Below are 15,696 nucleotides of genomic sequence, written 5' to 3' on the forward strand. Positions count from 1 at the left end.
GTGTATCAACCGTTCCTGCCAGTTCTAGGTCATCAGCAAAATTGTTGAGGGTGTGTATTGCTCCATTGTCCAGGTTATGAGTGAAGATGCTAAACAGTATTGGCCCCAGTATCGACCCCTGGGTAGCGACTGGCCTCCAGCTGGACTTCGTGCTGCTGATTTCCTAGCCTCATCCCTGTACCCTTGGACAATGTCTGTGTATTCCTCCTGGGTCGCTTGACCCTGCCTCTACCTCTTGTGTGCTTCATCTTTATGTTTGAGTTTCGTCAGGAGTTCCTTGTTCACCCATGCAGGCTTCCTGCCACCTTTTCTTGCGTTCCTGCATGTCAGATGGATCATTCTTGAACTTGGAGGAGGTAATCCTTGAAAATCAACCAGCTCTCCTTGATCACTTTTGTCTCTAGGACTGTTTACCCTGGAATTCTTCCAAGCAGATCCCTGATCTGCCCACTCTTCCTCAAGCCCTTCACCAGTAGGATTGAGGAGAAAACCACCTGGGCCCCTGTGCTCTTGACCCTCACCCTCAGGGCCATATAGTCATGCTTGGTATGCTCCAGGTCTGTCCAGGCTATTTCAGTGGTGCCTGATGTGGAAGAGTAGCATGGGGTAATAGTCCAAGCGCTGAACAAGCCTCAGCAGTCTCTCCAAAGTGTCCTAGATTGGAGTCCCCGGCAAGCACCAAGCTGTCCTAGACAGCACCTCAGGCCAGCAGATTGGTACCTCCATCCCTCGCAGGGAGGGAGTCTCCCACTACTACCACTTGCAGCTTCTTCCTGGTGTTGTCATAAAACTAATGGTTTGTGTACCCTGTTTCTGTAGTAAACATTTACTTGTGTAAGTAGTACAAAAGTTTGAGCAAGAAGTTGATGCACCTTCCTGTAGAAGGTAAAAGTTGTTTTGTTCCTTAATGTGGTAGGTTACGCATCTAACCTGAGATGTCCAAACTTCTCAATTGCTTCTGATGAATACATATGAGGTAGCTGGTGTTTCTGTTATGATCTTCTGAAACCAATTTCTGTAGGAAGTCGACATTTTTATGTGAAAGGAGAACCAGATAATCACCATGCATGTTAACAACAAACAAACGTGTAGTACTGGTCTCAGAAACAATGTCATGCCTCTCTTTTCTCCCTCTATTTTTATCTTTTGTTTTTATCAGTTGAAAGAAGTCTCAGTGTCTTGTTTAGAATGTGAAAGTGTGGTGATGTGCAGTTATGGGGCAGAGGAAGAAACCATGAAGACGATTCCTCAAATGGCAGTGGCCTTAAAGTCTTCCTCTCTGATTTCAGGTGTTCTTAATTTTGTACTATAACATGCATTGACTGTGCTATAAAATTTAATTTGTGTTTTGAAGCTCTGGCTTGTATGCAAATAATTTGAGAACATATCAGCTGAATGGGGTCAGATCATAGGCCTGTCTAGTTGTGTTTTGTCTTTGGCAGTGGTTATTGGAAGATGTCTATGAAAAAGTGTGAGAATACAGTAACTTGTAATACTTCTATGGCATATTTCCACAGCTTCTATTTTACCGCTCAAGGATTTCCAGAGCCAGAAGTGATTATCTTGATGGATTTATTTTTTTTTTTTCCATTAGTTCTCCATTCCTTAATGATTTTGTAGGGCTCACTGTCTGCGACATCCTATTACAGTGTGTATCCAGGTTTATCTGCATGCACGTGAACAAGGTTCAAAACACATTCTTTTTATCTCCAAGTATGGTAGCAGACAGCAGTAATCACCAACAATCACAAGCCAGTTCACCATGTGGTATTTTATTTTCACCAGAAATCCTTGAACCTCTTCAGATGATGGTATTTTGGGCTCAGCCTTGATAGGGAACGAGCACTGGACTGACTAATTAGAAATTGATTTGGTGAAATGAAAACTGTACAAAAGGAGGTGTTGAAAGGTGATTGTGTATTTCAAAAGAGCAGGCATAGAGAAATCTGAGATCTGCAAGTAAAATCAGTTGCCCAAATAAACTTGAGAACTTGAATACAGAGATGGCTTGTAATTCTTGTAAGTTAAAGAGAAAAATAGTTTTTTAACCCTTTTCTACAATAACTGGATAAATAACCCTTCATAAAAGGAGGTTATAAATAAGAACTGGAATGAGATGCAGAAAAAGACTCGGTTAAAGCTATATCTTGGGTCAGAATGATTATGGATAAAGTTTGATCTAAGTAGTTTGAATTTCAGTACCATTTTTTGTTGAGCTATAGGGGCAGTTAGTGCAGATGAGAATTAGAGATTTATAAAAATAAATACATTTTCAGGCGTGTATAGTCCTGGCTATGAGGAGAGTACTGGAGAGGTGACGTCAGAGTGGATGATACTGCTGGTTTCTCCAGGATTGTTCCTGACAGTTGGTGACTGAAAAGTCACCTTAGCATAAAAAGTCAATGCATGCTGATAAAATTTGCTGATGGTACAAAATTTAAAGGCACCTGTTGTACTTGAGAGGCCATTACTGAAGAACTACATGACCTTGAGGATTTGAATTACTGAACAAAATAGCATGAAGTGCAAGGTGTCATAAGTGTGAATTATTACAGAGAACCTTTGCAATAGGCTGGGAGCTCATTCGTTGGAAATGCAGAGGATTAGGAAGAGGTGAGTGGGTTTAGCTGGTCACAGCTGAGTTTGAGCCATGAGGCCAAATTGAACAAATAGGCTCTGAGAATGTATCAGACTATCTTTATTCCATAGAAGTGGGCAACAGTGATGTTAGGTACTGAGATGAGTTCATTTTAAGTGCAGTTTGTTTTTTCTGGCTGATTAAGGTCAAAAGCAATGAATCCCATGTGGAACAAGTACAGAGAGGTTACTCAAATTATTGGGCGAATGGTGGCTCTGCTTATGGTGAAAAGTAAAGGACTTTATTCTGCATGGCTGACAGGCCGAAGACTGGGACAGGATGGATGCGATTGGTGTTCAGAAGTGTGAGAAACTAGTCAAAACAAAACCCTAACTAATTCAAGTGGTTATGTAAATTAGAAATTCTGTAATCTTTAGATCTAAATGTTCTAGAATTTGTTTCTGATTTGCTACAACACGTGTTCTGTGACACACTTTGAAGGAAGCGTTTTAGTGGTAGAGATCTAGCTCTTTATCAAACAAGGTGATTAGCTTTATCCTTTTGCAGCAGATGTTGCTGTTCTGTTCGGTGGTTTCTAGCAATATTTGGTGTGCTTAGTTACGTGAAAGCTCTTTCATCAGTTCCTTTTATTTTAATATTAATAGGAAAATGCTATATGCTGAGCAAAAACTTGCAAAGAGTAGAATCGGCAAAATTGTAGTGACAGACTATGGAAGACGTTTTCTATATTCAGTCATATAGAGAGAATATTTATAAAGCTATTTGATTATTTGGGTGCTGTTGGAAGTATTTACAAAAACAATCAAACAAAAACAATTGGGTGAGAATCCTTTCCAGCTGTGATCTTGGAAAAACGAATGGAAATTGGCGACTCATTTAATTGCAATTCAAGTAGTTCATTATGTATCTGGAGGCCTGATATGTCCCTTTTTGAAACAGAGCAGGTCATTAAAGAGGGACAACGGGTAGTTTTCCAAAAACACAGGTTGCGAGTAGTTTAAGGCTCTCACTTCAAACACCTGGTCTCCTGAGAAGAAAATTCAGACCTTCTCACAGAGCAGGAGAGCTTTTTTTTTTAAAACTACTACTACCACCTCCTCCTGTTGCTCAGAACAAAGTTCAAAAATGGCAACTTTAAAATTTAAAAACTAAGAAATGGATTTGGAGAAGTTCTGATTTGGGAAGGAAAAGTTTTTTTTTTATAACTAGTAATTTCACAAGGAATGTGGAAAAAGAACTATTATTATTAATAAATTTAATTATATTAATACCAGCTATTATTGAACAAATAATTTTTCAAAATGGCTACAAAATTTTGATTGTAAAAAAAATCAAACAGGAACAATTCTTCCCTGCTTCTCAGGACTTCCAGGCACAGTTATCTTCCTGCTTTTCTGTAATTATTAACACAAAATGACTGGGAAAATGTTCTACTGCAGTTGCTTATAAAACTGTCAGCCTAGTACCAGTATCCCAAGTGCTTGACACGGTGAAAATGAAGCTGTGAGAGTTCTGCAAGTCTCTGGAGATTGTGGTGTCATGAAGTAATGGGCTTTAATAGACGATAGTAATAGGTGTTTGAGGGGCTGGGGGGAAAAGGGACAATGGGGGCAGAATACATACAGCCAACAGCTCTCAAATAGCTGCTGGCAGGTAGCCCTTGTACTCTTGGAATTCTTCTCCATATGAACAACTGCAGTACACTGTGACTTTGAGTAGTGCTGGCTTTGTAGTCTCTGGAGGTGAAACACGGAATTTTTTAGGCAGCTGTGACCGGGATTGCTTTGTGACTTACCCAAATGCCTTTGTAATGATGTAATGCTTAGATTCCTGTGGCTAGTGAATGGAACTAGAAGGCTTGTGTGGATGGATTAGGCGTGCACAGCTCTCTACAGCATGTCATCTCAAATTCTAACACAGTATGTGTGAAAGCATAGACTGATAATTGTCTTCCACAAGGGAAAATATCTGATGCAAGTGTTAAGGTTATTTTTATTCATGAAGAATTCTCAGAGAAGGCTGTTTTGAATATTGACAAAAGAGCATTCTGTGGGGCATGAGGAGAACCACTACAACGTGATTTGGTGCCTAGTTTTGTGATCTCTTATAAATGATGTGCCTGGAAGCATTGGTAGGGGCTACTGTGTAGCTAAAGGATAACCACGCTTGCTGGAAAACTTGAAGTGCCCTGGTCTGATTTCCAAGTGGGAGATATATTAGCATATTCTGTATGTAGTATTTAATAGTGTGTAATAGTATGTAATTCTTATTACACTGAAATTAAAGGAGGAACAAGCTTCTTTTGGTGGAAGGGACTTGGATCTCTTGCTCTGTTCCTTTTAATGGCAAAAGGGTGATAGAATCCCATGTCCTTCTGTTTGTTTCCTGAAACTGACTTTGGATAGAAAGATGGATTAGTAAGATGTCAATGAGGGGGAACTTCTTGGGGCTGGTGAAGTCTTGCAGTATACTTAGAAGAGTGTTTTTTCTTCAGACCAATCTCGCCAGTGATCTATTCCTGGGATGGTTATCTGAAAACTGTGATGTCTCGCAGCTTACTTTAAAGCATTAGAAGTAGTGGTGTGCTCACAATTTGCGCCACATGATGATAGAATCCAGAATGCTCCACAAACACACTGCCCAAAGAATTGAATGGGTTTATCTCTGGGCTCAGTCAGTCACAGCTACCTGGTCCTCAAAACACCTAATTCAGCTGTGAAATTCAGATACCTCCAGACAAACTAAAATACCTTCTAGACTATCTTCCTCTCAGGGCTGCATGAGTTAATTACATAACCTTTGAGATGTGAGAGCAGAAATAGACAGAAGTACAGGTGGGAGATGCTGTATAAGCTAAACTTAATTGTTAAAGAGAAAATGTTGGCTCAGTGCTTGTCAGTGGTAACTTAGAAATTTTCATTCCCCTCTTTATGCTTCTACAAAGTTTGGCTAAGTATAAACTGTGTGGTTTTATGCTTATTTAGGCATTACTGATTTTTTCTCGTATGAGCCTTTTTCTATATCAACAATGTATTTTCACTTAGTTAGCATGAACCTCATCCTTTTAAGAACAATAACAAGTCTTTTGAAGTGTTTGTTCTATTTCTTAAGGGAAAGATTCTAAGTAATCCTATCCGATTTTTCTTCATGTCATGACTCTTCCCTCTATCTATGACTTTTCCAGTTTAATTGCAACTTATATATATTTTTGTTAGCTATAAAGGCTCCTTGCTGTTAGATTAAGAAGGTACACAGTGGAACTTACCATCCGTGCACTGAAAGTGAGAAGTCTAAGAGCAGCAGTAGCTAGCTGAATGCTTGACAGTGGAGAAAAAACAAATATGGCAGAGCGGTCCGCCTAGGTCTTACATTTGCATGTTTAGGTGAGCGCTCGTAGTTTTCACGTGACTGTTCAAATCAAGATAGCTGGGAACAGGATGTTTTTTAGGAGTGAATGAGTTTACCCAACTGAGAGAAGAAGAAAAAGAAATCCTGCTCTAGAAAACCTTGGGGTCAGGGATAAGGAGGAAGCATGGCAGTTCATGCAGGTGATCCTTAGTAGGAGAAAATTGAAGAGGATTGCTTGCTACATCAAATGGAAATAGTAGTCTGTGCGCTGAAGAGTGGGAACAAAATCCTTAAGAGGATGAGATATGTGAAAAATTCAAGAGAGCAGGACCCTGGGTTCTGGGAAGGAACCAATTTCAAGAGAAAAGGGTAGACAAAAGGTTTGCTTTTATTGGTAGTGGTATTTGATTTTGGTTTTAATAGAATCCAAATCTTTGTAAGGCTCTTTCATTCTCAGTGCCTGAGTGCAGTTTATTGGCAAAGAAAAAGAAATTGAGGTAGCAGCACTTTCTGATGCAAGATAGGATAAAACTCTGTCACAGGGACGGTATTAAATTTGTACTTTATATACCAGGAAGCATAAATGTTGCAGTGTGCGCATATAGGGGATGTAGGAAGAACACGTTAATTATGGAGACAGAAAAAGAATAGCTGGATAAATAGGAATGTGTAGAATTTGAAGTGTTCGTTGCCTTTAAAAATGATCATGTTTCATTTTAATGTTACAAATACTGAGTAACTTTTCTCTTATTTTTAACAGACTCTGAAGGCAGATCCAGAAGAACTGTTTACAAAACTGGAGAAAATTGGTAAGGGCTCTTTTGGTGAAGTTTTTAAAGGAATTGACAATCGGACTCAGAAAGTGGTTGCTATAAAAATTATTGACCTAGAAGAAGCAGAAGATGAAATAGAAGACATCCAACAAGAAATCACAGTGCTGAGTCAGTGTGACAGTCCATATGTAACTAAATATTATGGATCCTATTTAAAGGTAAGATGCTCACAGAAGATGGCTATTTGATTTTATAAGTAATTCTTTTCCAAGTTATCCAATTGTGCCTGTTTTCGTTGGCAAGGTTTCAGTCAGACGTCAGTTGAAGAAAAATACATTTTTGTCCTTTCAGTTCTAAAGAAAGAATGAATTACTGTATTTGTGAAGTATGTGGCTGAACTTAATAGAAATAAAAATGCACGTGTCTTTTGCTATTTCTGTACAAAAAAATTAATTTAACATCAATTTGTTAAGCTCTAAGTAATACCTTTAGATTGTCTTAATATTAGGAGAATGTAACTCTAACTGTTGTTTAAATTCAGGAAATATAACCTAAGTCTGTATTTGAATTGTCAAAACATTAAAAACAATGTAGTATCAGCTGTTTTTTGAAGCTTTAAAGTTTTTGTCAAGGTTTGATTAGTGGCAAAGCTTAGGTTGCTTTTCAAAGGAGACTGAACCTAACCTTGATCTGAGTGATTTAAAAATTAAAATCTAAAAGTTAATTTATTTGCACATTAGCAACCAGCACATTAGCTGTAAGTGAAGCTAATGGAAGGGGTTTCCATTAACTGCCTTCTGAATCTGTTTCCCTTCCCTCCCCCTGCCATATTAATTAATTTCAGGGGTCAGTTTTAAGTGTGCCAGATAGAGGTATGTGGTGGTGGTTGTTTGTTGTTTTGGTGTGTTTTGGTTTTTTTTTTTTTTTTTATTTGGTTGGATTTGGGGTTTTTTTACCTCTAGAAGGTAGTGAAAATATCTGGAAGCTTTTGGTACTACTTTATTTCTTTGGTCAGACTTTGTCCCTAACTGGATAGCTCTTTCTTTTATGACAGTGAGATGGCAGTCTAGGTAAGAGATTGTTCTCTTGACAGGGTTTGAAGTTACAAATAGGCAGAAAATACTTCAAAATTAATTTTCAGTCTGCTTTTGCTTTTGTGGAAGCATTCTTTTTATCAGCAAAGACATGAAAGTTCTGAAAGGGGGACCCTGTTTTATCTCTGGTTTTCTGAGATTGCCAGTTAGTTTCCAAGGAACAAAGGACTTTTTCTGAATCCAGGAGATGCATTACTGAAGGGACAGACAGTTTTTCCTTTCTTCCTTGTGCTCTGAACCAGTTTGCTTGGACATCTTATCACTGAATGGTGATGCTTTGTGAATGGTTTCAGACCTGATAACCTGTCACCAGTACTGGACTTAGAAGTTACGTATAGTTTAGGCCTCAGAAGCATCAGGAGGCACATAATTGAGCACAGTAAATTGGATGAGTTTTTCATCATGGCTTTTATTACTACTTTGAAATTTCTCAGTCTAGGTTTGGTATTTAGGTGAAGTGTGGGAAAAAGGCAAAAGTGGTATTTCTCCCCTGGACTGTCTCACTCCTTCAAATCTTTTCATTTTAGAGGAGGAACAGTAAGATCGTACAGGATAAGTGAAATAGAATACAAGAAAAATAGTTAGAAGTTTGATGGGAATGCCACTTTTTTAAAATGTATAATAGCAATGTGGCTGAAAAAGAGAATCCAGTGTCCAAATCTGAACTGAGTGAATGTCAACATTTTGTGAAGATAGCATGGCAACTGTTGCTTTTCCTAATTGAAGGAGAGAGGAGACTGTAGGGCTCAGTAGCCTGAATGGGTTTGGCTGGATGTGTCATTAGTGATATTTGTGCCTATTGTTGTGAGGAGTACCTTCTGAAAATACTTGTACCTTCCTCATCACTTCTGTTGAGTGGAGTGACCTGTGAATTTACCAACTTGTGTCAATTTTCTAAGATACTACACTAACAGTGGCTATGTATGACTCCGGTTACATTTGGAGGAAAGTACAGCTCTTTCTATAGTTAGTAGCATGTACAGCTATTCATGTTTATCCATTACTTCAGTTCTTTGTGAATGTATGTTGTTTTGCAAGACACTTGGTACTACAGAACTTTTGGTCTTCAAGACAAAAAATTCATTTCTTTATGCTGTTAAAAATTAATATGTGGTGGTTATTAGGTGATGCTGAAGTGACAGAATCTTTGCAAAGGAAACATTTTGCAGTTCTATTAGCTTTCTAAAGTAAGGGTTAGGTCTTGTTATTGGATAGTAATAATGTGTCATCATATACACACACACACGCACTTAAAAAGGACCATATTAATGTTTAAATGAATTGGTTAATATTCCTGGCTAAGAATCTAGGCTTATTGGCTGTAGATCTTTGTTGTATTTGCAAGCCAGGACTGCCATATGTAGTTCTAAGGCCCTGACCGTCTTTTAACTGTATTTCTGACAATGTCATAATCCATCACCAAGAACACGTTATTAGGAGACATTATTTCTTCCATGATTGGACAGTTTAGCTGTAATTACAAGAAAGATATTAATGTTTTCTTACACAATGAACTTCTTTGAAGTAAGCAACAGGGAAAATGTGTAGGATCTTAGGTTATACTGCCAGCCACTGCAGCAATTATTATTTTTTAAAGCCTGTGCAGCATGATGTGTGCTGACCATGTGTCTGTTGGATCTTGGGTAGAAAGAGGTACCGTTTATAGAGAACTCTTAAATTGATTTTCTATAAATTTAATTTTGGCAGACAAATAGCAATTCCAATAACAATTTCAATCTGTCTTATTTTTTTCCTTCTAACTCTATATCAGCCTTTGTTTCCCTAGGTTTCTTGCGTATCCTTTTGTGAGCTGAAGAGGTGTCTTATTATGTAATAACTTTTTTCCTAAGTACTCCCATGTCAGTTGTTAAGTAGGAGTAAGTATCTTTTATGAGAACTTTTCGGTATTTATTTTTTTATAACAAGTTTCAAGATACTGGAAAAGAAAAATTTCTGTCCCATTTGGGACACTGCAGACCTGATGATTAATATTTCACATCCCTTTCTAGAACAAGTTCATGTAATTGCAGAATACCTGCTCTGACATCCTTTAAAATATTTGACAGATTTTAAGAGGCATTCTGTATTTTCAGCAAAGGTGGTTGATGGGCATTGCCATGAAGACTTTTATATTTTTGAAGATTTCCTAGGTAGACAGAATGTTTTGGGGTTGTGTTTGTTGGTGTGTTTTTTTTTTTTTTTTTTAAACATCTGAATCATGTCTTTGAGAAATCTTTGTTTTTTTCTTCATTCACTGTTATTCCAGATGTGCTTCAGTTAAGCTACATGATTATACACCTGTTATAGGTGTATAACAGGTCTGTAAGGGACTTGTTGCTTCAAATTTTAGAAGGCTTATATAATACTGCTGTACTTGCCTGAGGCCTCTTACTGTTTTCAGGTGATGTTCGTGAGAATAGCTTGTCAAGCTCTTGGTGTCTACTGCATGATACACATGAAAGTACAACTTGAAATTAGTATTATCATTTAATGAGTTAATGGCAGTTACTTTGTCCTGGAAATTTACATTTAAAAAAAATACTAATTTTTAGTTACTTTTTAGAGTAGGGTGATATACTCAAATGCCTTGTTAAATTTTCTTAGTTCTTAGTCTAATTTTTTTATATCCCAACTTCATCTTTTCAGAAATGTTTGCTTTATGGCAATTTTTTTTTTTTCATGTCCAGAGACTCAGCCATATCTGTTCATGTGAGGTACTACTGCTTTAACACAGTGAGTCTTAAATAAAAAGCAGCTTATTGCTTGCATAGAGCAAGTCTTCTGTTCCCTCTAGACTTTGTTCTTTACATCTGTTGTTGGAGGTTTGTGTATAATTGCTGTGGTCAGAGTTCATTCAAATAGAGCAATAAGCAGTAGTGAAGTGGGTACCAGTTTAGGTTGTCATCCTGAATATAAATTAATTTGTGGAACATCTTTTTGTCAGAAACCCTAAGGTCTTTATATAAAACAGAAATGCAAATACTTTTTAAAGCCACATTTTTAAATATGTCTTCATGTTCCCATTCTATTGGGACACTATGATGTCTTCATGTTCCCATTCTATTGGGACAAAGGGCTTTTGTCTACTGTAGGAGATAGTAAGTAACTAGAATGTTGCTCTTAAAGCATATCGCAGTGATGTGGTTTATATGGGTGCATATGTCTAGAAGGATTGCCGTTCCTTATCTGCCATGGTGTGTTTAAAAACCTGTATCAATGTTCCTTGATGAAGTAGGCTTAACAAAATAGGTAGTGACTGTTCCCTCTCTGCTCTGGGAACCATATCTATCCTTACTGTCTTCCAAATGAAAGGTTCATCTGTTCCATCTGTGATCTGATTAAATGCTCCATGGATAGAAGAATTATAGTTCTTTTTAGATCCTTATAAAATTCATTCATGAAACTTCTCTTGGTCTGTTTAGTTCTTTAGATTTTAGATAACAGCATCCGCTGCCTCCTTTGTAATGGAATAGGGATTCTTTGTGTTTCTTGTTAGATTTGTATTTTCTTCTCTTGGTCTGTTTAGTTCTTTAGATTTTAGATAACAGCATCCGCTGCCTCCTTTGTAATGGAATAGGGATTCTTTGTGTTTCTTGTTAGATTTGTATTTTTTTTTATTTTTCTTATAAAACTGTCTAAAGTTGTTTGCTGTCTCTTCTGAGTTTTGCCATACTGTAACTCTTTAGAAGTATTGCTATGCTATTTATTCTAAAAGTTTTTCTGTCTAGGAGCTTGGCAGCTCTGCTTTTTGCATCTGACTCTGCTTTACCATTTTTTCAAGAGCTTAGTTAGGTTTCGTTCTGAAGTTGTTTTCAAGTTGTTTGGAATCTGTTTTATTTCCAACATTCAGATGCCTCTCTGATAATGTTTCTTCAGTTTTGTTAATAACTTTATTTACTGCTTTATTATAACTTCATAACATTTTCATTTTTTTTTAATCTTGGATTATTACTTAGAAATATATAAAGGAAATTAATTTGTCTTGAAATGGTTGAAGAATAAAGTTTCTTGGCTTTTTTGCATATATATGTCACTCAAAGCTGAGGTTAATATTTGTATATGGACAAAAGCTGAGATCAATATGTTAAATATGTATGTATACATTAAAAAGTCTTTAAATTCCCTGTCTTAGACTTCTATACGTATGAATATAATGGTAGAGCAAATGATCACTAAGTAGTTTCAACATCCGATATAACTAGGTATGGGTGATATTGAACTGGTATTGAGCTAGTCCTGTAGTATGTATTTTTAAAAATTATTACTGTCTCTAAGCTCATGTTTCTTCATCCTTCAGACATATTTTTCTAGCACGCTTTGTAGCTTTTGAGATACCTTCTTTTGAACTGTTTAAAATTCTTGACCCGATGAGAATCAGACTTCTGGTTTATTTCCCCAGACAACTTCCCATTCTGTAAAAGTATTTTAAGAATTCTTTTTAAAAAAAAAAAGTATATAAGGAGAGCTGATGCTGGTAAGGTTCATAAAGGATAGCTGCTGATAATTTTCATTCTAGTCTTTATACCTGTATGGGTTTTTATTTCATGTCTAGGGTATAATATACCTACTGCTCTAAGTCAAGCTGGTGTTTATGTAGACTGCAAGAAAACAGAAAATAGCTTCTGGTTAAATTTTATGAATGACACAATATACCCTCATGAAAAAACCCACGCCACTTCTATGAAGTTTGATTAACTGAGCTCTGTAGAACGACGAGGTCAGGCAAATGAAGTCTAGAAATAAAGATTTATTTTTGAAAAGCAATGATTCTGAAAGTAATGTAAGGTTTATTTTAGATAATCAGATGAACATGAGGTTGGCAAGTAATGCTGTGGCTGAGCCAAAATAAATCTTGTATTGGCTAGGACTTTGGTGTACATGGCTGGCATCAGTGAGGCCATTCTTGGAATAATACGGCCAGTTCACAGTGTGGCTGGAAAACTGTAATGCATTCAGTAAAGAGCTTCAGGAACAGTTTGAGGTTTGGAAAGCCTGTATTCCAGAGAAGGACTGAAGTTCAGGCTTGGTTTTGTTGGTCCAAGAGAAGGTTTGGAAGTGACTCTGTGTGTATATATGAAAGCTTTTCCATGTTTAAGTGCTGATAGTTCAGTGCTTTCTAATCTGTTATGCCAAAATATGACAAGATGTAATTGCTGAGTGGTCAAGCTAAGCAAATTTCGTCTGGTAATAACACACACTTTTTTAAAGGGAAGATACCTTAAATATTGGAAAAGTTTAGATGAGGTGGATTTTATGTCACTTGCAGCTATTTTTTTAAGTCAGTATGTGCTGAATTTAAAGAAGCCTAAGCTTGCATGCCTTAAGAAACTCAAGGACATTAATGTGGATATGTTGAATATTCTTGCCACAGCAATCTTGGTAATGTAACTTTGAATGTGACTTCAATAAGTTTTAAGTCAATGTCCTTTTGCTTTACAGCTTTAACTGGTTGAACATTTATGAGCATCTCTGAACTGATGTAACCTTAAATGTATGCTGTGGGTCAGCCAGAAGTTAATGAACTTCGTGCATTCTGTTGTCATTTGATATAGCAGTCAGCCTGTGGCAGGTTATATCGTGATTGTCAGGGTGGGAGATCAGAGATTTTCCTGCTTAATGTTAGGACTGTAGAATCCACTGCAACAGGGGCTGCTACCTCAGCACAGGGAGAAATGAAATGTGTCAGTAGTTTCTTGATGTTCCATCATTTGTGTTGTGTGTCCAGCAGCTAGTGCCCTTTCAGACTTGACTTTTGCAAACCACAGTCACTGAATTTTGGGTGGGGGCTTAAGCACCTTAAATGAGAAAAAGCTGTATCTCTCATTTTGCCTGCTACAATTGCAGCTATGTTGTCATTATTGCATTTTGTGAGGGGTTGAGGCGATGGAGTGCCTTCTCTGTTCTCTTGACCAAAGCCAGATGGAATTGTCTTACCCTGTCGGAATTCCTGCAGCTGAAATGAGAGGGGGGCTGGGACTGCAAATTCTCTCTTATTGCGACAGCATTGGGAACAAAATGAGGCACAGCCTCCTGTGAGGCAGTCCCTGTTCTGGTATGTTTACTTTTCTTCTGAAGCCCCTGGTAACCCCCTCTGTTCTCACCAGGCAGCACTAGCCTCCAGAGGAGTTGAACAGGTGTTGCCTTCATGTGTCCACAGTAAATGTGAAACTGACATCTGGCTGGGCGGCCCTGAAAGAGGTAGCAAGAGAGTTTCTGTAATAGTTCTGATAGGCTTTCAGATCTAGTCGGTCTACTGATTTAAAGAACAAGTTGAAAGCTTCCATTGATACAGCCCCTAACAGCCATAAATAAGACAAAGGCAAAAGGGTGTGAAAGAACCCATGAACTCTGTCTCTCTCTAGCACAGGTGGTTTTGCTGTGAGGCCCTGTTTTCATATTTAAAATAGTTTGGTCCCTTCTTACTTCAGAGATGGTTACCTTGCAACTCTGAACCTTTGTTGCCCATAGTCTTTACTACTTTTGTCTTTCCCTGTAGTCATTTGCTGTGCTCTTAATGAGAAAAGAGTCCCTTGTTTGCATTGTCTTTATTCAAAGGTACTGTTTTGAATTGTGACTTTAGAAACTTCTTATTCCACTACTTTCCTTTAGCAGTCCAAGGGATTATTATCACTTTCTGGAATCTGCATCATATTGTCCTATTTTTCTGAATCTGTGGAAAAAATCTACCTAGTAAGCAATGGTGACTTCAAGAATTTTCCTGTTCATCAGTGTAATCAGTTCTGCACTGTTAGTCTTTTATGGCTAAATAATTCCTACTGTACAAGTGTATCAAGTCAGGAAGCATCACTGGTATATCTCAAAGAAAACTGAGAGTTCATAATAACTATATTTTGTATTACCCAACATTTAAGTACTTAACTATGTCACGTTATTCTGATCTTGTTTTAAATCAAAATTTAGAAAGCTCAATGTACAATGTCATTTCTTGGAAGTAATACGTTTGTGTTGTGCTTGTTGTGATGGCCTTAAAAACTGCCTCTACTGCTCTGACTGCTGGCTTCTGTATGGTATGAAATACTCTGTGCATAATTTCACATCTCGGTACCTGCCTTTAGGCAGATCTAACAGGTAGCTGCTGCTGAAACAGGCAGCAGCAGTATCTTGTTCCCCATCCTGCTTTCATGTTCCTGCCATTTTCTTGTATTGGATCTGTTGACTGCATAATGACTTGGTTCACCTGGGAAACAAGTTTCCCCAATGCCTTCTCCTGCCCCTTCCAAAAATAACCTGGCTCTTGAAAAGAGCAAACCCCAAACTCTTGCAGATTAGCCAGTTCAGACCTGTGGCTTCAAAATTGCTAGGTCTGGTGCAAAAACCAAAAAATAATGGTGGAGTTGGGTGGCCCCAAAATAGGGAGGTGGGGGGAGAGAGAAGGACCACGGTTTTTGGTAACGGCTTGCTTCTAGGTTAGCTGTAGCATGAAGCCTTGTATTTAGTTTGGCCATACAGATCAGGATGACATAGCATTGCTTTCTAACAGTATGTAATATTGTTTATGTCAACTGTCCTTCTGTATCTGGTGTGTTACCTGCTACACTTGTTGCTGCGGGCCTGTGAGATATCTGAAAAGGGAGTATCAGTACGGCATCTAGGTGCAAGCTTTTTTCCACTGCTGCTGAAAGGGGAAGTCCAACTCTGCCTTGCGACTGGCCGCTTCCTCACCCTAGCTGCAGGGGCTATTTAAACTTTCAGTGAAATGGTGCAGCTCACTGAGTAGGCAGGGGACTAATTGCCTTTTTGTCTTTTTTTTTTGAGGATGGGGAGGATTGTATGCTGGTGGTTCAGATTGGTCTAAAGTTTTATGGGAGCACACTGCCAATTATTGTTTATGAAACTTCTTCGATCAGCCAACAGTAATGCT

The 15,696-nt window shown here is 37.9% G+C and overlaps 1 protein-coding gene across 1 annotated transcript in view; it reads left to right on the top strand.

The window, feature by feature from the left end:
* Window positions 1-6,842: 6,842 nt before the first annotated feature.
* Window positions 6,843-15,696, top strand: part of STK24 (serine/threonine kinase 24) — a 44,285-nt gene continuing 35,431 nt past the window's right edge. Inside the window, exon 1 of the mRNA XM_009288337.2 lies at window positions 6,843-6,938. The gene's annotated coding sequence lies outside the window, so the exon portion shown is untranslated. The remainder of the gene's footprint in view (window positions 6,939-15,696) is intronic.

The sequence above is a fragment of the Aptenodytes forsteri genome, unplaced genomic scaffold (assembly GCF_000699145.1).
Source record: "Aptenodytes forsteri isolate BGI_AS27 unplaced genomic scaffold, ASM69914v1 Scaffold123, whole genome shotgun sequence".
Classification (NCBI taxonomy): Eukaryota; Metazoa; Chordata; class Aves; order Sphenisciformes; family Spheniscidae; genus Aptenodytes; species Aptenodytes forsteri.